This window comes from Oryctolagus cuniculus, chromosome 3, assembly GCF_964237555.1.
Source record: "Oryctolagus cuniculus chromosome 3, mOryCun1.1, whole genome shotgun sequence".
Taxonomy (NCBI): domain Eukaryota; kingdom Metazoa; phylum Chordata; class Mammalia; order Lagomorpha; family Leporidae; genus Oryctolagus; species Oryctolagus cuniculus.
In genome coordinates this window covers 82,505,873-82,529,382 of record NC_091434.1, presented here as the reverse complement: position 1 = coordinate 82,529,382, position 23,510 = coordinate 82,505,873, and the positions used below count along the sequence as shown (strand labels likewise).

The 23,510-nt window shown below is 38.2% G+C and overlaps 1 protein-coding gene and 1 non-coding gene across 38 annotated transcripts in view; one reads left to right on the top strand and one right to left on the bottom strand.

Annotated features, from left to right (window-relative positions):
- The window catches only part of BAZ2B (bromodomain adjacent to zinc finger domain 2B), a 456,715-nt gene that overhangs the window by 187,637 nt on the left and 245,568 nt on the right, over positions 1-23,510 (bottom strand). For 2 of the 37 annotated variants that reach the window (XM_051849470.2, XM_070070794.1), the window contains exon 1: positions 21,388-21,702. The exons of 34 other annotated variants lie outside the window; for them this stretch is intronic. The gene's annotated coding sequence lies outside the window, so the exon portion shown is untranslated. Of the gene's footprint in view, positions 1-21,387; positions 21,703-23,510 lie in introns of those variants that run through there. One more of the 37 variants, XM_017342869.3, reaches the window with a different exon arrangement.
- LOC127491867 (U6 spliceosomal RNA) lies at positions 13,357-13,463 on the top strand. The gene has a single exon (XR_007920800.1). It is a non-coding gene; the product is annotated as a U6 spliceosomal RNA (small nuclear RNA).

The following is a 23,510-nucleotide window of genomic DNA, read 5'->3' as shown; positions in this document are numbered from 1 at the left end:
CTGGAGACACTAACCCACTGTTGGTGGGAATGCAAACTGGTAAAGCCACTATGGAAGTCAGTCTGGAGATTCCTCAGAAACCTGAATAGAACCCTACCATACAACCCAGCCATACCACTCCTTGGAATTTACCCAAAGGAAATTAAATTGGCAAACAAAAAAGCTGTCTGCACATTAATGTTTATTGCAGCTCAATTTACAATAGCTAAGACCTGGAACCAACCCAAATGCCTATCAACAGTAGACTGGATAAAGAAATGGGACATGTACTCTATAGAATACTATACAGCAGTCAAAAACAATGAAACCCGGTCATTTGCAACAAAATGGAGGAATCTGGAAAACATCATGCTGAGTGAATTAAACCAGTCCCAAAGGAACAAATATCATATGTTCTCCCTGATCAGTGACAACTAACCAAGCACAAAAAAGGAAACCTGTTGAAGTGAAAGGGACACTATGAGAAACAGTGACTTGATCAGCCCTTGTCCTGACTGTTGATGTACAATTTAATACTTTATCCCTTTTAGTATTTTTTGTTCTAGTTAATACTATTATTTGAACTCTGTAATTAACACACGATTATTATTAGGTGTTTAAATTTAACTGAAAAGTGATCCCTGTTAAATATAACAATGGGAATAAGAGAGGGAGGAGATGAACAATTTGGGACATGCTCAATCCGACTTGCCCCAAATGGTGGAGTTAGAAATGTGCCAGGGGATTCCAATACAATCCCATCAAGATTGCATGTACCAATGCCATCTCACTAGTCCAAGTGATCAATTTCAGTTCACAATTGATCACACTGATAGGTCTAAGAGTCAAAGGGATCACACAAACAAGACTAGTGTCTGCAAATACTAACTAATAGAATAAAAAGGGAGAGAACGATCCAACATGGGAAGTGGAATACACAGCAGACTCATAGAATGGCAGATGTCCTAAACAGCACTCTGGCCTCAGAATCAGCCCTTAGGGCATTTGGATCTGGCTGAAGAGCCCATGAGAGTATTTTAGGCATGGAAAGCCAAGACACTCTGGCAAAACAAAAACAAAAACAAAAACAAACACAAAAAACAAAAACCTAAATGAAAGATCTCTGCGATTGAGATCCCAGCGGAAAGAAGGAGGTACCTTTCTCTGAAGGGAGGAGAGAACTTCCACTTTGACTATGACTTTGTCTAAATAAGATCAAAGTCAGCAAACTCAAGAGGCTTCCATAGCCTTGGAAACTCATGACTAGAGCCTAGGGAGATTACTGATGCCATAAACAAGAGTGTCAAATTGTTAAGTCAACAACAGGAGTCACTGTGTACTTACTCCTCATGTGGGATCTCTGTCCTTAATGTGTTGTCCAATGTGAATTAATGCTATAACTAGTACTCAAACAGTATTTTATACTTTATGTTCTGTGTGGGTACAAACTGATGAGATCTTTAGTTTATATATACTAAATGGATCTTCTGTATATAAAGATAATTGAAAATGAATCTCGATGTGAACGGAATGGGAGAGGGAGTGGGAGATGGGAGGGGTGCGGGTGGGAGGGAAGTTATGAGGGGGAAAAGCCATTGTAATCCATAAACTGTACTTTGGAAATTATATTTACTAAATGAAAGTTTAAAAAAAAAAGAAACAGGGTAAGAAAAGAAGCGGAAGCTTTGGTATTCCACAGATCTTTTATGTTAGAATTTACTTCAGAACCCCAGAAGAACCTAATACTCAGCAGGGGAAAGATAAATAATCACAAGAAACACTGGCTACCAACTCTAAAACTGTAAGCTATTTTTATACATTGAGCTTCTTAGTCCCAGCTGCAACAACACATTAAAAACTGTAGCACAGGGACCCGCACTGTGACACAGCGGATTAAAGCCCTAGCCTGCAGCACCGGCATCCCATATGGGCACCGGTTTGAGTCCTGGCTGCTCCACTTCCCATCCAGCTCTCTGCTAAAGCCTGGGAAGGCAGGAGAAGATGGCTCAAGTGCTTGGGCCTCTGCACCCACGTGGGAGACCCAAAAGAAGCTCCTGGCTCCTGGCTCCGGATCGGTGCAGCTCTGGCCATTGTGGCCAACTGGTGAGTGAACCAACAGATGGAAGACCTCTCTCTCTCTGCCTCTGCCTCTCTGTAACTCTGACTTTCAAATAAAATAAATCTTTTTTTTTTTTTTTTGACAGCAGGACATAACCCATTGGAGGCCGTGAAATCTTCATAGTGAGACACAGAAAAGTGAAATATTCTGGATTATTGGCAAAGAAGTTTGAAAAGCACCTATCTATTTGACTTCTCAGTAAAACACAGTTTCCATAGAGAAGCAAAGATTTTTCAATTCCTTATCATACTACTAGCACTATACCAGCAGAATCCAGATTTTTTTGCACATAGTCCATTGATGTGAGAGCTATGCAAAATTTGTAGAATTCCTCTAAAGTTCAAGGGCCAAATACTCTTAACCATCCAGTGTATGACAAAGAAATATGGGATATTAATTTAGCTGGGCACCTAAATGCTAGCCTTTTACTCTGTTCACTCAGCTAATTAAGGATAGATCAGTTATTTTACACAGATGCTACAAGTGACACAAATTATACAAAGTTTAACCATTCATGGAAACACTAGATGTTCAATCTTTCAGAAAGTAAATTCTAAATAATGAAACATGTTACATGCTTGGGATACAATGAGTAAGTCAGGTTAAGTATTATATATAAAGGGTTTATACGCTAGGAACTTGGCGCAGTTGTGAAAACCTAGTCAAAACCAAGCTAAAGATTCTTTTTTTAAGACTTATTTATTTAAAAGTAAGAGTTACAGAGAGAGACAGAGAGGGAGAGAGCAGAGCACGAGAGAGCGAGGAGAGAGCGTGCGCTTCCATCTGCTGGTTCATTCTCTAAATGGCCGCAATAGCCAGGGCTGGGCCAAGCGGAAGCCAGAGCCAGGGGCCTCCTCCAGTTCTCCCACATGGGTGCAGGAGCCCCAAGACTTGGGCCATCCTCAGATGCTTTCTCATGTACAGTAGCAGGGAACTGGATAGGAACTGGAGCAGCCAGGACCTGAACCGGTACCCATATAGGACTTCTGCAGAGATACCCATATGGGATGAATACTGCAGGTGGAAGCTTAACCTTCCGTGCCAAAGCATCATCCTCTAAGATTCTTCTTGTAATAAATTGAGTTAAGTGACCTTGGTATCAAGTATTGAAAGATGATATAGATTCAGGAAATGGGGTGGCCTTTGTGGGGGCTGTGTATTTGATAAGCATACAGAAATTAGAAAAATTGAGCCGGCGCCGTGGCTCAATAGGCTAATCCTCCACCTTGCGGCGCCGGCACACCGGGTTCTAGTCCCGGTTGGGGCGCCGGATTCTGTCCCGGTTGCCCCTCTTCCAGGCCAGCTCTCTGCTATGGCCAGGGAGTGCAGTGGAGGATGGCCCAGGTGCTTGGGCCCTGCACCCCATGGGAGACCAGGAAAAGCACCTGGCTCCTGGCTCCTGCCAGGATCAGCGCGGTGCGCCGGCTGCAGCGGCGGCCATTGGAGGGTGAACCAACGGCAAAAGGAAGACCTTTCTCTCTCTGTCTCTCTCTCTCACTGTCCACTCTGCCTGTCAAAAAAAAAAAAAAAAAAAAAAAAAAAAAAAAAAAAAAGAAATTAGGAAAATAAGTTAGATATGCTTTGGGAAAATATTATCTTTACTATTTGTTGATGTCTACGGGTATCTTTATTAAATGTTACACATTTTCTCAAACTCTGAAAAATATAGAAAATTTAATGTGAAAAAGTAAAGTCTTCTGAAAATAAATTGCCACATTAGAATACAATATTAAGTACAGATACATAATTGGCTTTTGATATACTGGATATTATATAAACTATTTTCTAATGATTACATTAATGTCTCATCTACTTTTGTGAATTTTTTTTTTTTTTTTGACAGGCAGACTGGACAGTGAGAGAGAGAGACAGAGAGAAAAATCTTCCTTTTGCCGTTGGTTCACCCTCCAATGGCAGCCGCGGCCGGCGCACTGCAGCCGGTGCACCGCGCTGATCCGATGGCAGGAGCCAGGAGCCAGGTGCTTTTCCTGGTCTCCCATGGGGTGCAGGGCCCAAGTACCTGGGCCATCCTCCACTGCACTCCCTGGCCACAGCAGAGAGCTGGCCTGGAAGAGGGGCAACCGGGACAGAATCCGGTGCCCCGACCGGGACTAGAACCTGGTGTGCCGGCGCCGCTAGGCGGAGGATTAGCCTAGTGAGCCGCGGCACCGGCCTACTTTGTGAATTTTAATATCTATAGAGATGATAGCATATTGTACTAAAGTGCTTTGACCGAAGATGAAATACTTTTAAAAATTAATGTTACTGAAATTATAGACAGTGAGAAATTTGAGAATTCTGATAAAATATTATACATTAAAGATTCTCTGCCTCCTACAATTGAAATAGCTGGTCCACTATTTATACTGTAACAAACTATTACTGGGCATCTACTACAAACCTATATGCTAGCTGAGTTGTTAGCATATAAAAATGAATGTCAGTCTTTGCATTATAAAAATTCATCATGTAATAATTCTGATTTAAATTTTTTAATAAATTTTGCTTTTCATTTCATACTGTTCATAATTCAACTCAAATCTAAATTACTATACATCTAAAAAATTTTTGAGAGGCCAGTGTTGTGGCATAACTGGTTAAACCATCGCCTGTGACGCTGGCATCCCATATGGGTGCTGATTCCAGTCCTGGCTGCTCCACTTCCACTCCAGCTCCCTGCTTATGCTCCTGGAAGAGCAGTGAAAGATGGTCCAAGTCTTTGGGCTCCTGCACCTGCATGGAGATCTTGAAGAAGTTCCTGGCTACTGGCTCCTAGCTTAGGCCTGGCCACGTTGGCTGTTGTGGCCATCTGGGGAGTGAACCAGTAGATAGAAGATCTCTCCCTCCCTCAACCCCTCTCTTTGTAACTCTTCCTTTCAAAGAAACAAAATAAAATGAATCTTAAAAATGTTTTGAATAAATGGAAATGTCTGCATTCATTTTCAAAATTCATGGAAAAATTTTAAATGTAGGATAAAATACAGTAATTCCACCTCCTCACAAACCATGATTTATAATCTTTGAGTTTTGAATATATGTTGAGCACTAGGACATGGCTTGCTATTATCGTTGTCTCTTAACCCTGAGACAAATGAAGACTTTTTGTCCATTCTCTCCTTGACATTAGGATCAAATGAAGTTATAAGCAGTTGCAAAGACAAGCTGAGGAGGCTGAGGAAGCAGGGGAGGAGGGGGGAACAAAGGTGGAGGGAGAAAATGACATAAAAGTTTTGGAGAGAGGCAACATCATTGATAGACTGCTAGGATTAAAAAAGACCTTTGCCTTGACATAGTTTTTAAATGATGAGAGTTTTCATGAAATTAAAGCTGTGTCTTCCACACCCATCCAGGAAGTAGGAAGGTTCATGACCCATTATACTTTCCTCATGCTTCACTGATGCTTCCCGTTTATAAATCCTCTAACCCAGCTGACAGGACCTGTGCTGCTGATAGAATTCTAGTTCTGTAGCAGTGGGCTGTAGGATGCTATCAAGTGTGGTCAAAGCTGTCTGCAACAGACATGACCTAAGGAAGCAATGGTGGGCCAGAAACCCATAGGTTAGTTACCTCAGAAAGATGCTCTAATTGGATTCCTTCTGATACAGACATTTTAACCAAAAGAAAGAGAGGAAGTTGTTGCTGGGTTTGGAGATCATTAAAGCTTTGGGACTAAGAAAACACAAGTTAATGAACAGTGAGTTAGGAATAACGACGGCTGAACCCATGTTCTGTGGTCTTGAGACAGAGATCAGAGTAGGGCTAATACCAGGTTCTTTTCCTCAGATCTGCCTTTTTGATTTTGCTCAATAGTCCCTGAGACTTCTGTGGCTTTCTGACATCCATCCTTTTCTTGAGTTTCAGAGGGTTACTGTTTCTTGCAACATAAAAAGGCTGACAGAAAATTTCCTAATGTCATACATACTCTTGTCTTTCTCATCGTTGTTCATGCTATTACCACTACTGAGACACATTCTGGTTTTCCTTATAATAATCTAAATACCATACACCATTAAATACAGGCCCAGGAGTCAGTACCATAAAATTGTATCTGACTAATCCTAGGTCACAACTTCCCATCTTTGAATTACAGAGTGCTTAGCTTCCACAGAGGAAGCTGCTAATTACAGTGACTTTTTACAGCTCTGTATTTGTTTTATGAATCCACTGTATTATTCAATACACAGCCAGTATGTCTAGTGAGCCTTAGTTTCTGAATCAGGAAAGTGGGATTAATTACACTTACTTCAAAGAGCTATTGAAAAAAAAAAAAAATAGAGAGCCTAGCCTAGCACATTTCCTGCAACCAGCTTTATTCTCCTGTGTTCAGCCAGAAGAATAGAGAGAAGAAAATACCTTTATTACCTTCAGATTGAAGGTGCAAGGGTGGGAAAAATAGCTCAATAAAAGTCAACATTATTTCTTTATGTATAAATTAAACATGAGGAAAAGAAAGTTTAAAATATCAAGAGAATTTTCTATTCCAAGCAAATTTCTTTCACAGGTAAACTTGAAGAGATGTTTAAGATTATAATAACTATTCCCTGTCAATCAGGCCATCAAATGAGTGCCATTTTGATTTTAGTTTTTGTATAATTTGAAGTTTTCTTTTTGGATGAGAGTGACAGTTTTATTTTCATTTTTAGATGACTAAATTATTAAAACAGATTTTTCTCAAGATGTTAATACATAACTTTACAATCTTCATTATAACAAAAAATTGATTTGTTCAGAATATGATTTTCCTGTAGTTTATGAACCAAGTTTTCTCCTTTGTGATACTGATAATCTCCAAATATCCACAAATAGTAGTATCATCCCCTCTATCATTCCCTTAACTATAAAATTTAGTCAAATTAGGTATTAACTTATCTATTCAAAGGTGTCCTGTCCATTCTACTCACAATTTTTATTGTTTTCTGACTTGTAAACATTTGTCCTTTTCTTATTGCATTGACATGCTCAAATATTAATATTTCCAGTTTTTTTTTTTTTTTTTTTGACAGGCAGATTTAGACAGTGAGAGAGACAGAGACAGAGAGAAAGGTCTTCCTTTTGCCGTTGGTTCACCCCCAAAATGGCCGCTATGGCCGGTGCACTGTGCCGATCCAAAGCCAGGAGCCAGATGCTTCCTCCTGGTCTCCCATGGGGTGCAGGGCCCAAGTACTTGGGCCATCCTCCACTGCCCTCCAAGGCCACAGCTGAGAGCTGGACTGGAAGAGGAGCAACCGGGAGAGAATCCAGTGCCCCAACCGGGACTAGAACCCTGGGTGCCAGCGCCGCAGGTGGAGGATTAGCCAAGTGAGCTGCAGCGCTGGCCAATACTTCCAGTTTTTATCTGGAAACATCAACACCCTCTGTGATAATGCTGAGATAAATTCACCACCCTCATATTAGAAGCCCCGAAGTATATATCCCAAACATTTCTTAACATGAACTGCATTAAACACAGGAAAATTTCAATTGGAGTAGCATTTGGAAAAGTGGTTCAGATGCCACTTTGGATGCTCTTACCACATATCAGAGTGCATGAGTTTGAGTCTGGCTCTGTTCAGATTCCAGTTTCCAGTGAATGCACACTCAGGGAGGCAGCAGGTGATGGGTCAAGTACTTTGGTCCCTGTCAGCCACATCAGAAGAATGGGGTTGAGTTCCAGGATTCTCATTTGAGCTAGCACAACCCTGGTTGTTGTGAGCATTCAGGGAGTGAATGAATGTCTGGGAAATCCACCTCTCAAATAGATAAATACAGTTTTTGAAAAATTGTGCTCTTCAGATGTCTAAACATGAGAGTTATCATATTTATATGACTAGGTAATTCTACTCCTATATAGAGTTCTATTCCTGCTTTGGGTAGGTACCTAAGTAATGAAAACATATGTTTATACAAAAACTTATACATGAACGATTACAACTATTACTTATTATAGCAGCCAAAAAGTGGAAACGACATAAATGGCCATCAACTGATAAGTGGATAAAGTATATTACACCCATGCATTCAAATATTATCCCATAATAAAAAGGGAATAAACATTAAGATGCACTACATGTAACAAAACTTTGAAAACATTGGAGTAAGTGAAAGAAGCCAGTCAAAAATGCCCAAAGGTCACATGCCTCACTTTATACAAATTGTCTAGAAAAAGCAAACCTATAGAGACTGGAAGCAGATAGTACCTGCCTAGAGCTATGAGTAGGTTGGGGAATATAAGGAGTGACTGCTAAAGGGTACTTAGCTTCCCTTTGGGGTGATGAAATGCTTTAATTGTGGTGATGGTTGCAAAACACTGTGAATACACTGAAAACTGAACCAAATACTTTAAATGGGAGAAGTTATGGCATATGAACTTTATCTCCATAAAACTGTGTTTTGTTTTGTTTTATTTTTAATTTGAGAGAGATAGAAACACTTCATCTCTTGTTCACTCTCCAAATGCCCCCAAGGCTGGATGGAGCTGGGCCAGGTTTAAGCTTAGAGCTCAGAATCTAGGCCCATGAGGGTGGCAGGGACTCAACCACTTGCAATATCAGGGCTGCATCCCTCCTAGACTGGCATTAGCAGATAGTTGGAATCAGGAGCAGAGCTGGGATTCAAACCCAGACACTATGACACGGGAGGTAGGTGTCCAAAATAGCATCTTAACTCTAGGCCAAACACCTGCCTAAGCTATTTGAGTTTTAAAAAATGAATGTTTAGTATCTCTCCATAATGGAGTGCTACTTGACTTAAGGAAGTGTCTACTGAAATGTTAAAGTCAATATGCCCTATTCCAAGACTGAATGCAGAAGGCAGGGCATCTAGTATAATAAGACACTGCTTGAGACACTGACATTCCATATCAGAGTGCCTGGTTCAAATCCCTGCTCCTCTGCTTCTGATCCAGCTTCCTGTTAATGTGTACCCTGGGAGGCAGCAGATCATTACAAAAGAACTTGGATCCCTGCCACCCATATGGGAGACCCAGAGGTAGTTCTGGTCTCCTGGCTTCAGTCTGGCCCATGCTTGGTTGTTGTGGGCATTTGGAGAGTGAACCAGTGGATGGAATATCTCTGTCTCTTGGTCTTACTTTCTGCCTCTGCTTTGCAAATTAAGTACCCACAAACAAACAAAATTTTAAAAGACAGAATGTAGAATGTCCCTAGTATGACTTTTCATATATTATGTGAAGAAAGACATCTTTAAGACAACAAATCAAGTCACTGGCAAAAATCTCTGAGGTACTCATCCATTTAGCTAATCTTACATTTCCATTTTACATTTTTTTTTTTTTCGGAAAAGAAAGAAAGAAAACAACTTACTAAAGTTATATCAATTCAGTTTGAGGACTAATAAGTTCATCCAACATTTTAAGTACCTAAGAACTTGTCAAACTTGTTTGGCTACCTCATTCCCATAGTCATGTGACTGGCCAGATTGCAATACAAAAAAAGGATTTAATAGAGATAAAAAAGTCAGGGATGCTGAATCACATAAACTAAATACTCTCTTTCGCTAATTCTATTTCCTAAATATCTTCTATTCCCACATCATTTTAGTATGATTCTAAATTAGGTCTCACCAAAAATGTTGCAATAGCCTTCCAAGAGATCTCTACTTCTGTCTTCTGCAATCCTCCTCCCCACAGCCAACAATAATCATGTGTGTTTTTAAAGCAATAATCCTTTTAATACACACTAATCCTGCCACTCCCCTCCTTAAAAATCCCAGTGTCTCTATGTTACCTGTATGAATAAATCTCAGGTCTTATGCCTGTCATAAAAAACACGTCTCTTTTTTTAAGATTTTATTTATTTATTTGAAAGAGTTATAGACAGAAGTAGAGAAATTTCCCATCTACCAAGTTATGGCCTGGTAAAGCAGTAGAAGATGGTCCAATTCCTTGGGACCCTGCACCCACGTGGGAGACCCAGAAGAAGCTCTTGGCTCCTGGCTTCAGATCAGCTCAGCTCTGGCCATTGTGGTCATTTGGAGAGTGAACCAGTGGACGGAAGATCTCTCTCTCTTTCTCTGGAGGGTTCACTCTCCCAGATGGCCACAAAAGCTATGGCTGGGCCAGGCTGAAGCCAGGAGCCAGAAGCTTCATCCAGGTCTCTCACGGGGTTAGCAGAGGCCCAAGCATTTGGGCCATCCTCCACTGCTTTTCCCAGCCCATTAGCAGAGAGTTGGATCAGAAATGGAGCAGCAGGGACATGAACCAGTGCCCATGCAGGATGTAGGCACTGCAGGTGGCCTTCTTTATCCATGTGCCACTGTGCCAGCCCTAAACCTTTTCTTAATAGACCTCTGGCTTTTACTTTAGCCTCCTTTCACTGTCTGTTTTCATATAGTAGGTGCCTAAACTTGCCATTCACAAGTACATTACAGTTTTCCCTACATCCATGCCATGTGTTCTGTACATGTTGTTTCCTGTTCTCCAAGTGTCCGTCCCTTGTTCCCTGCCAAACTCCGACACGAATTCTTGGTCTCCTCTCAGGCATTGCCTCTTCTAGAGAACCATTCTGACTTACAAGGAAGCTTTAAGTGTTCATTTCTTGTTGCTATTGTATACTCCCTAATTAGAGCACTTCTAACATTGTACTATATAGCAATTTTCTGTTTTGATCTCTAGCTTCCTACTACACTGTGACATCCTTGAAAAATCAGACCTGATGTCATCCTTAAAGCCTAAAACATTCACATAAGATCTTAGTAAAAGTCTTGAATGGAAATCCATAATCATTAAAAAACTTCTATAGAAATTTGCAGAAAAAAACCCAGTGTGCATATATATTCTCATTTTATTCTAACAACAAATCTTGAAGTAGGTAGGGCAGATATTATTTGAATTTTATAAATGAGGAATTCATGGGGCCAGCACTGTAGTGCAGTGGGTTAAAACCCAGGCTTGCAGTGCCGGCATCCCACGTGGGTGCTGGCTCGACTCCTGGATGCTTCAGCTCTCTGCTGTGGCCTGGTAAAGCAGTAGAAGATGGTCCAAGTCCTTGGGTCCCTGCACCCGCGTGGGAAACCCAGAAGAAGCTCTTGGTTCCTGGCTTCAGATCAGCTCAGCATTGGCTGTTGTGGTCATTTGGGGAGTGAACCAGTGGACAGAAGATCTTTCTCTCTTTCTCTGGCTCTCTCTCTCTCTCTGTAACTCTGTCTTTCAAATAAATAAAATAAATCTTTTAAAAAATAGGGAATTTTTAGTTAATATATATTAATTGTTAGTCTAAAAAACAAGTAAGAAATTTAATATTCAGAAAAATCTATTCTTATATCTTACAACTTTATTTAGGAATAACTTTGGATTAACTTTTTACAAATATTCTTGTCAGTATCTAAATAAACTGTATGTCAATTTTTCTGTTTCAGAAGTTGAAAAATGTTTGCTAGGACTACACATTTCCTTTAATCTATCACTTCAAACAGAACAACAAATATTAAGGAACACAGTAAGAGGGATGGTGACACAAAAAATTCTGGAATGCTTGCATACAAAGGATCTTTGAAAAGCTAATGAAAATACACACAATGAAAAAACTATGCATGGTTTTCAAAATTTTTTGCACTAAAATAAACTGTCTTTCAACTTCAGTTTTCTATAAACTTTTTGAAGTACCCTTGTATCATAACCAATTCCATCTGTCTAATGTATAGCCAGATATACTGAAGAGAGGGTACAAAACTTAGAGAAATATGCTATGAATCTAGACAAATTTTACTAGGCAACAGGATCAACAGCTAGCTCAGTAATTAAAGCAGGCTTCAAACCACTACAAGAGAATAAGGAGATAAGAATAATTCTGGATAGTCTTAGAAAGAGCATTTCAGGGCAGCAAGAAGTCAGAGACACTCCCCAGTTGTCTAGTTCATCTACACTTGTTGTAATATTAGGAATGATTTGCATAGGAGGACATGAAACAGTCCTCCATCCAATCCTACAAGGTTACTCAAAACATGGATGAGGTAGCGTCCTGGAATGATTGATAGATGTGGTAGACTGGTAGAATATTTCAGAGACACCAGTTCTAATCCTAGCTTTGTTGGGGACTTGGAAAAGCTTTCAAGTGAATGGAAATGTCACATCAAACATCTAACAAAGCTGAATTTGAATTTCACATGTCCTAGTGGCAGAAAGTTCTACAGCATTAAGTTTATGTGTATGTATATCTGCTTGTGTATCAGGGAGTAATTTGATTCCAGAAAATCAGATATGTTTTTCATATAGTACATTAAAATATTGGAAATCAAAATAGATCTGGTATTCATTTGAGGCTTCCTACCATATAAGCAGTAATCTAAATTGAATGATAAAAGAATTTCTTAAAAAATACATAAAAATGGAAAGAGTAGATAAGAATTAGTTATACTAAAGGTATAATTACTTCCAAAAAATGAGTAACTTAAAAATTTAAAAACTAAGGTTCAAAAGGGACTATTCTATTTTCAACTGGAAGCAGAGATGTTTTCAAATACAGTACTAGCATTACATGAGATTTGATTTCAGTGAGTTATTACACAGCCTTAGTAATAGAAACTCCTGTCACCATGGTTCAGTAAGTTCATTGAAATGAAAGCTAGTTGGGCCAATGCTGTGGCATAGTGGGCTAAGCCTCTGCCTGCAGCGCCAGCATCACATATGGGCACTGGTTCGAGTCCAGGCTGCTCCTCTTCCAATACAGGTCTCTGCTATAGTGCTTGGGCCCCTACATCTGCCATGGGAGACCCGGAAGAAGCTCGTGGCTCCTGACTTCAGATCAGCTTAGCTCTGGCAGTTGTGACACTTGGGGAGTGAACCAGAGGATGGAAGACCGACCTCTCTCTCTCTCTCTCTCTCTCTCTGCCTCTCTGTATCCCTTTCAAATAAGTAAATAAATAAAATCTTAAGGAAGGAAGGAGGAAGGAGGAAGGAAGGAAGGAAGGAAGGCAGGCAGGCAGGTAGGTTTTGGTATTTTCTAACCCTCTTTAAATTTTCTCATTCATTTAATTTTTGATCCCATTGACTGCTTATCTTGCCAGATGAGCAATGCCAAAATAAAAACTGTTTAAACTATTTTATTTAATTATTTAATTTGTATTCAGTAAGTCATTCGAAGTACTATGTCCATGACAATTCTGTGCTAATGAACTACTGAAATTTTACTTTTAACCAAGAGGAAACTATTTCTCAAAAGATTTCTTCAAGTCTAACCTTTGCTAATAATTTAGACAACTCATAATCTCATTCTCAGTTCCTACTTAAATGTAAAAAAACTCACTAGACTCAAATCTATATTGAGGTGCTCACTTTGGCAGCACATATACTAAAATTGGAACGATACAGAGAAGATTAACATGGCCCCTATGCAAGGATGACACGCAAATTCATGAAGCATTCCATATTTTTTTAAAAAAATCTATATTGGGCCGGTGCCATGGCTCAATAGGCTAATCCTCTGCCTTGCGGCACCGGCACACCGGGTTCTAGTCCCGGTCGGGGCGCTGGATTCTGTCCCGGTTGCCCCTCTTCCAGGCCAGCTCTCTGCTATGGCCCGGGAGTGCAGTGGAGGATGGCCCAAGTGCTTGGGCCCTGCACCCCATGGGAGACCAGGAAAAGCACCTGGCTCCTGCCTTCAGATCAGCATGGTGCGCCGGCCGCAGCGTGCTGGCCGCGGCGGCCATTGGAGGGTGAGCCAACAGCAAAAGGAAGACCTTTCTCTCTGTCTCTCTCTCTCTCACTGTCCACTCTGCCTGTCAAAAATAAAAAATAAAAAAATAAAAAAAAATCTATATTGAGGTAATTTGCCACGGAGGTTTTCCAAAAAAGAAAAATTGAAAAAGATGCCCATGAACTATTCATGTCCACTTTCTCAAAATAGCTAGTTATTTCAAACTCCTTATGCATCAAATATTCCACATATACCCTTCGACAAGAAATTTAAAGGAAATTTCCAAATAGTCTTCTAGAAATTACTCTCAAATATCTTAAACAATATTCTCATCAGGATGACTGATTATTTCTGATATTACTGTTTAGTTCTCTATTGAATCTACAAGTATAATTCATTATTAATTGTGGTTCTGATAAATTATAGATCCCTCCAAGAGAAATTTGTAATTAGTTCAAATAATTACCTTCTTCCAATATTTCTTCTCACTTACTGGTCAATGCTTACCAAGTCACTGAATTCAGCCGTCATTTGACTTAGCAGCCCCTCACTGACCTATGGAAAGACAGGTAAGCACTGCTCTCCTAATTCACTTGAATTCCCAGAATTTATACTTTTGAGAGTTATCGCAAAAATGCCAACTGAAATGCCTATAGTTTTCCTCAATAGGAAATCTGAAGGAAAATAAGTAGATACAAAATAAGTAAATACAAAATAACTAAAAAAATTTGGGAATATTTTTCAGTTAAATATCAATGAGTGATTTCACTTTATAATGCAAAAAGGGCAACTAAAAATAAATAGCTCAAAAGTGGGGAGAAATGGACTAAGTTACACTATTTACTTGTGGAAACATCCAGACTTATTCTTAATGTGTGAGTCCGCTGCTATAGAAAATAGTTTGCAGGGGCCAGCACTGTTGCATAGTGGGTAAAGCCACCGCCCACCACCTACAGTGCTGGCATCCCATATGGGTGCCAGTTTGAGACCCAGCTGCTCCACTTCTGATCCAGCTCTCTGCTATGGCCTGGGAAAGCAATAGAAGATGTCCCAAGTCATTGGGTCCCTGCACCTGCATGGTAGACTCCAAAGAAGCTCCTAGCTCCTGGCTTCAAATCAGTGCAGCTCCGGCAGCTGTGGCCATCTGGGGAGTGAATCAGTGGATGGAAGACCTCTCTCTCTGTCTCTGTCTCTCTCTCTCTCTGCCTCTCTGTAACTCTGTCTTTTGAATAAATAAACAAATCTTTCAAAAAATGAAGAAAATAGTTTGCCTAAACATTTTAAAGCTAAACATAAATTTACCATATGGATTACAAGCAGGGACTGTAAAAGATATGTGCATACCTAAACATCCATCAACAGGCAAATGGATAAACTATGTCATATTTGTTATATATATATATATATATACACACACATATATATACACACACACACACATATATATATATAATAGACATAAACAGCAATTAGGTTCTAAAACATGCTACACCATGGATGAACCCTGAAAACTTTATGGTAAGTGAAATGTATCTGACCAATACAATGACAAATGTTATACTATTCTACTTAATAGAAAAGTCTATAGGAACATAAATTAGATTACTAGGGGCTGGGATTTGAGGATAATGGGAAATTACTGCTTAACGGTTATAGAGAGAAATCACATTGTTGCAGGGCTGTTAAAGCCACCGTCTTTGATGCTGGCATCCCATGCAGGCACTGGTCCATTTCCTGGCTGCTCCACTTCCAATCTAGTTCCCTGCTAATGCACCTGGGAATGTTCCCTGCTAAAGCAGTGGAGGATGTCCCAAGTGCTTGGGCTCCTACTACTCACATGGGAGACCAGGAAGAAGTTCCTGGATTCTGGGTTTGGCCTGGCCTGGACCCTGGCCCTTGAGGTTCATCAGGGGAATGAACCAGTGGATGGAAGAGCTCTCTGTCTCTATAACTGCCTTTCAAATAAAGATAAAATGCTTATAGGGTTTCTGTTCAGAGTGATGAAAAATTTGGAATAGTAGTGATGGTTATATAATAATGTGAATATAATTAAGGCCACTGAATTGTACATAAAAATGATCAAAATGGCATATTTCATGACATGTACATTATACCACAACTTCAAAAATGAATAATGTTAATACACCAAAAACAAATGAACTGTATACTTAAAATGAGTAAAAAGCATAATCATGATATGTTAATTATATCTCAATACAGCTATTTTATAAAACTAATGATTGGAGTCTTTAATGCATGGCCATCTTTTCCTTAAAGGAACCTTCCCTGGTCACTCTAGGGACCCTTCCTTTACTGTTAACTCACAGTATTTTGCTTATTTATATCACTCTTTAGTAATTAATCTTATCCACTTTCGGGCATCTTGTGTTTTTAAATTACTGAAACACATTTAATATCTGATCATGCTTTCCTTACAAATCCAGATCAGTTGTTCAAATTATCAAGTCAATTTCCAAATTTCATATTTGTATTTTATTTACCAAACTAGACTAGAAGATCAGACTCAAATTAGGACCTCACAGCCCCCTACCTCATCAATTCACCAAGAACATAATAGATCTACTTCAGTATAGTTATAAAAGTAGGGAAATAGGCAATAAGATACATTAAGCAAAATTTTCTGATTGACTACTCATTTTCCTTTTCTCATGATAGAATCAATGTCAAGACACTGTCCAAACAAACATTTTTAAAACATGAGCAATACAGAAACATTTAAAATTATACTAATATTTTTATGCCCAACTAGTATTGTTCAGAATATATTTCTAATCTTAAAAAGAATTAAAATGTGAAATTTATTTGGTAAAAGGATTTCTTTCCTGCAGTTGGTCTGAATGACTCGCTCTGCAATGTGTCTTTTAAAACATAGTATAAATGTGAACAGGATTAACTTAGACCAAGTTTATGAAATAGTATTTTGGGTGCTGGCACATTGTGGCACAGTAGATTAAGCCACCACCTGCAATTTCCACCCACATTCCAAGAGTGCAGGTTCCAGTCCTGGCTGCTCCACTTCCAATTAGCTCCCTGCTAATGTGTATAGGAAAACATCAGAAGATGGCCCAAGTCCTTGGCCTCTGCCCTGTGTGGGAGATACAGATAGAGTTCTAGGTTCCTGACTTCAGCCTGACCCAGCCTCTGCTGCAGTGGCCATGGGGGATGTGAACCAGCGGATGGAAGATCCCTCCCTCTCTGTTACTCCTTGTCTCTCTGTAACTGCCTTTAAAAACAAACAAACAAACAAATAATAAAAATAAAATAAAATAAATAGTATTTAGGGGGCAGGCATTTGACCTAGCGGTTAAGAGATCCAGGCACCATATCAGAGTGCCTGGGCTTGATATCCACCTCCAGCTCCTGACTCCAGCTTCCTGTTTATGGAGACTCTGGGAGGCAGCAGCAATAGTTCTAGTAATTAGATTTCTGCCACTCAGTGGGAGACCTGAATTAAGTTCCTGGTTTTCTATTTTGACTTTGGCCCAGCCTTGGTCATTGCAAACATTTGGAATTGAACCAGCAGATGAGAGTGCTCTCTTTCTCCTTCTTGGTCTCTCTTCATGCCTCTCAAATAAATAAATAAAATTAAAAAAAAGGTTTTTTTGATCAAGAAGGCAAAAGCTTAAGTTTTTATGATATGGCTTCATTATCTCACAATAAACTTGTTTGAAAGAGCAATTATATTCCTATTCCCTACTGAAGTAAAACAACTTATGTTTACTTTTTCAGTGAAAATACCCACTGGCACCCTAGATATTATTGCTTTTCCAGTCAGAAATACAGCTATCTAGCAAAGTCATTTGCCCAGATAACAGTCAAAAAAAGGGAAGGAAACAAAAACGGTCTCTAAGCTGACAAAACACAGGTTAAAACTCTTTCTTTTCTAATTACTAAGTTTCTTAATGCACACATGATTCCAAGGTACTTGGGTTGTGATCCCCAAGGTCACAGCACATTACAAAGAGGAATAAAGATATTGATGATACCAGCTGCCATTTCTAAGCACTTATTAATCACTATACATTAGGAGGGAGTGTCTGTACTGAATTTAAGAATGACCAGTAAGTGGCTTGACTGCATGATTAAGAACCTATAAACCTTATGTCCCAAGAGTATCCCTGTATTACAATACAGAACAGTAATGTTCAAAAAGAGATCTCAAACAAAGGTCTAAAATGTTTTTTAACTTTAACATTACACAACTTTTAAACAGGACTATCATCAATGGAAGCTAAAGACCTGGATTTGAATCCATAATCATCACCCAAAATAGCAATGATCTTATGCTTACATTCAGTTTCTCCAAGTATATTATGAGGGTGCTGTTTTCCTTACAGTAATATGGTGAGAGTCAACATATGTAAAAGCATCCAGTATAACTTGGGAATGTACTTGTTACTAAAATAATCTGAAAATTGACTACCCAGAATAATTTATTTTTGAGGTGAGCAATTTTATTATTTTATAAATGTGATTACTTTTTATATGTCTATGTGTTAGTAACTATGTAACATAGATCATTCTAAGATTCATTTAAATATAAAGTGAAGGCTTGTGAATCATTACAAATCACCTCGTTGACTGGATAACTACAACTCAGTCTTCAATCTCAATTTAGACTATTCCTTCTCTGTAAAGCTTTCCAATATCTTCACGGGAATAATCATTAGAAACTTCCAATCTACCACACCCAGCACAAAAATCTGATTCTCCACCACCATCTTAAATGTATTCTACTCGGAAACCTTCCCCATCTCACAGCTGATGGCAACACCATCCTTTCAGAAGTTCAGCCACAACTTTAAAGTAATCTTGTCTCCTCTTTTTCTTATATTTCATATCCAGTCCATCAAGAAATCTTTTTGGATTTTTAAACTACTTCCAAGTCACTTCCATCTCTCATGTAGGTTACTGTAAAAGCCTTCCAACTGGTGGTCCATGCCTCTCCATAGTCTAGTAGCATTTATTTGAAAGGCAGAGATACAAAAAGAGAAGGAGAGACAGAGAGTGAGAGATCTTCCATCCAATGGCTCAACAGCTAGGGCTGGGCCAGACTGAAGCCAGGAGCTTCTTCTGGGTCTCCCACATAGTTACAGGGGCCCAAGTAGTTGGGCCATCTTCTGCTGCTTTCCCAGGAGCATTAGCAAGTAGCTAGATTAGAAGTAGAGCAGCCAGTGTCCATATGGGATGCCAACACTGCAGATGGAGGCTTAGCCTTCTACGCCACAGTGCCATCCCCTGAAGAGCTCTTTTAAAAATATAAACCAGACCTACGAAAAGCCTTGCAGGAGCTCCTCAAAGTCCCTATATTAGTCTGGAAGGCCCTACCTGAATAATCCTCCCACCCATTACCTTTGACACTACCCCCTCCAAATTTCCCTTTCTCTCACTCTAGGCCAATCTCAACATGCTCTTCCCTCTTGGCCTATGCCTGGAAGGCTTTTCCCAAAGGAATCCACATATTTAACTTCTTTATTCTTTACTCACTATCCCCTTCTCCTTCCTTAATTCCTGAACCACCACATCCTTCTCATCTTGCTCTCTTTATCCTTCCTTCACAACACTTAACCAGCTTCTCACTCAGTACATACTTTACTATGTTTGCTTATCTCCACACCTAGTCAAGTATATGTGCCACAAAAGCAGAGGTCTTTGTTTTATTTACTGATATTTCCCAATTACCTAGAACAGCACATAAAAGCACATTAAATAAATAAAGCAAGACACCAGACAGCTCTCCTTTGTGCTTTCTTTAGCATTTGTGCTTACCTCTATTTTCTTAGTTATCACTAGTACTGTAACAGCCTAGGAGATTATAAGCTTCTTGAGACAAGAGATTTTGTTTTATTATCTATTGTTATTGCTGTCCTTCCTCACAATGCCTGACACTTGGTAGGCACTTTGCAATATTTGACAAATTGATGAAAAAAAAAAAAGAATCTGAATCTCCAAAATAAAAACACATTGCCTAAGGGTTTGACACTGGAGAAAATGTTCAGGGTTCCAAATTCTAGGATTTTTAGTTTGACTCTAGTACTTATTGATTAAAGGACTTTGACCAAACTACTTAAATCTATAACTATTTATTACCATTAAAAATGTTAGTAGTAATGGTACCTGTACCTCATATGATGAATATATGAATATTAAATGATAGCATTGGCTCAGAGATTCACACACGGTAAGCATTCAATAAGTGACATCTATTACTTGTTATTACAAATTAAAATAAAGACTACTAAAAGCTTTACTTTGATATCCTAAGCAAGAATATTCACTGACCATACCTTTAAGAATTTTCTTAAGATGCACCAGTAATCTATATTAAAAATTACTGAGTTACCTAAAATAACCTTATAAGCATTTTACAAAAGAAAGTACCTTAATTCTCTCAACAGTAGTGAGATTCTACTTACATTATCCCAGAACATTTTAAAATATATTTAGACGTTAGGGTCTATAACCTTCTTTAGTGACTGCTTTACATTTTTAATATATTAAAAATGTTTTCTTTTGTATAACTAAATTCCTATCATAGAGCTTAAAAATTAAACACCATACTATTTACATCACTTACATTTACAGCCCTGTCATACACACACATACATTCTTTATTCTGAACAATCTCATTTCCAGAAATAAGATTTTTGAGAAAATTTAAAATAATTTTAAGCATATTTGTGGGTCTTTAATAAATTACTTCTAAGCTTTCCACTTCTCATTTTAATCATGAACCCAATATGTATCATTTGGTAATGTTATCTTAAAGAATAAGCAAAACTGAGAGTTCTGTTCCAATAAAAAGGCCAACCTAAGAGCGTTTCTTTTAAAGCCACAAAATTTTTCCATTATTTCTCTGTGTACTGTGACTCCCAGTGTTGCCCTATCTGCAGAGCTAGTTCTTCATTTTACAAAATACAAGTACTTATAAAATTTATTTTCCTTATGGTTTGTACTTCCATAAAGAAATAAATGTATACATTTTACCTAAGCATGCGTATGAGTAGTAGACAATAAAACTGAGGCAAGCAGTTTAAATGATTGTCCCAGGACCACAGATGGAGTGACTGTCAGCTTTAGGATTAAAACTAAGAAGCTCATTATTCCCTCTTTATATTCTGAACACTTAACATTGTTTTTATGTCACAAGGATCTCTTAACTAATTTAAGAACAATAATTTAATGCAATAACTTAAGTAAGCAACAACATATCATGACTATATAATTTGGAAATTTATTAAATCAAAATAATATTAGTTTATCCAAATAATACTCTCTCAGAAATTAATCTGATTTGCTACAGAAGTTATTTTTAAAATTTTGCTTAGAGAACCAAGAAAGTGGCAGCTTAATATAATTTATCACTTCAATTACTTTTAATACAGCTAATTTCTTTAACCAAAATCTCCAGTAAGTATATGAGATGGTTGGATTTAGAAGACCAAACAGAAATATTTTTTCATTTAAAAAAAATTCTCCAAACTTAAAACAGTAGTTTCTACTCTAATCATAAACTTCAACTTCAGGATACATTTCTAAGAGATTTATCTACGAAAAGACAATGATAAAAAGTAAAGAAAACACCAAACACTCTTGCATTTACAGGAGAAAAAGACATACAGGATAACATTAACAGCTTACTGTGGAGAGTGGGTTTAATCAGGAAGTAGCCATTATCCTTTCGATTCAGAGCAGTGACAGCACTCCAAAACAACAAGCCCCGTGATATTTTTCAGTTAAAAGGCATGAAAGAATACCTACTATTGTGTCCTAGCTTTGCTGACCCCAAAGGTCACCATATGTCTTTTATCGAAAGCTATCGTGAAAACATAATCCAAGTAAGCATTTACAAAGCTCTATTTGTTGAAACACCTAAAATCTACCTAACACAACCTCTCTCTCTCAGTTACTCACAAAACATGGCTGTCTTATTCAGAGATTAGCAATTATTGTAATGAGATACTGTCGGAGAGGGTCAAATAGTACTTCCTGCAGTTTACACATCTTGATTTCCTGGTAAACAAACTGAAAGGCAGGTGGAGCACTTAGATCACCAGTAACCGTGAACGCTCACGTGACAAAACTAAACCAGGTAAGCAGGATGTCTCAAATAATTATTCTTTTCTTAATTTTATTAACGTCAAAACAGACAATGAAGAGTTCTTTCTTTCTTCCTTTTTATAGGAGCGTTTATTCCTGACATGCAGAAACTCACAGTCGATAATAAGGAATGCTTACTGCTTACAAACCTGCACGGTTTAAGCAGGTTCTAAAAATTAGTTCTGGCAAGCAAATTGTAGAAACAAGGCAATGCTTGTTAATAATAGGTCAGAATAACTGCTAAAAAACCTGCCGCTAAATATTAACAAAGGTGTTTAAAATTTCAATTGCTTCAAGAAAGTAGACAAAAAAATTTCTGAATTACAGTAAAAGACCAAAATCAAAAATTTGTAGTCAGAGGCTAAATCCATTTTTTAAGGACAGCCTCCTGCAAAATAAGACAACTTTATAAATTAATGTAGAAATGTTTTATTCAAACATCTCAGTTATATGAATCAAAAAGTTTACATAACTTGAAGGTATTCTCTATGTAATTTTAAACAATAAAACAAAACAAAATGCTTCCTTGTGAATTCTTAAAAAAGGAAAAGATTGTTAGTTTAAGAAACTAGTTTCCTTATCTTTAGCTCTCCCCATCCCAAAATTACCAGGATTTTTGCTCTCTAAATTTCAAATAAAGTTGAAGAGGGTTGATTTAAATTAACTATTGGTATACAACAAACAAGAAACACAGCTCCATAAAAAATAATAAACTAATCTACTACTTTAAAATATTCTTGTAATTTAAACATTTTCATAATTTGTATTTATCTTATAAATTCTCTTTACTAAGGCTATGCTTCTATGTCCTATTATGAACATGGTATGCTTTGCTTTTAACGCCAAGACCTTGATGGAACTTTTTACAGTAATATAATCACATCAAAACTGTATTGTTAATATTAACTCAGTTTGCAAAAATAAGGTTCTAATGTACTAAAAAATAAAACACAACAAAACAAAATGACATTGAAATCAATAACAACAAACAGAACATCCAAGCCAGGTAAGACTGTGCTAAAGGTGCAGAACCTTGGAATAGGTCTCCGAAGAAAAACGTAATGCATCATTTTAAAGCAGTCTCTATTCAGTAATGAATCACACTAACACAAGTCACTGACAGTACTAATCATCACTATAACACGTGAAACACACCACCAATTTTCAGAAAACTGCGATTAAGGAGTTAACAGTCTCAGGTGAATTTCATGGTCAAATAACTTAAATATTTGAAATGCAAAACATAGTGCTTATTCCCATTATAGAAAATTTAAAATGTAATTCCTATGACATAGACAGCTTTGAATAAGTACTTTATATACCAAAAACAAAACAAAATTTAAATTAGAAAATTTTATTTCAATTTTTTCAAAGACCCATGACTCTTACTTGCCCATAATTGATCAAATATGGAGGATAATGAAATAAAAATGTAAAAATAACTTCGATATGTTATTTCATTCAAGGTGCTTTTTATCAAGAGTCACCAAGTTTTGGCACTAAGAGTTCACGCGGGCGCCACGGCTCAATAGGCTAATCCTCTGCCTTGTGGCGCTGGCACACCGGGTTCTAGTCCCGGTCGGGGCGCCGGATTCTGTCCCGGTTGTCCCTCTTCCAGGCCAGCTCTCTGCTGTGGCCCGGGAGTGCAGTGGAGGATGGCCCAA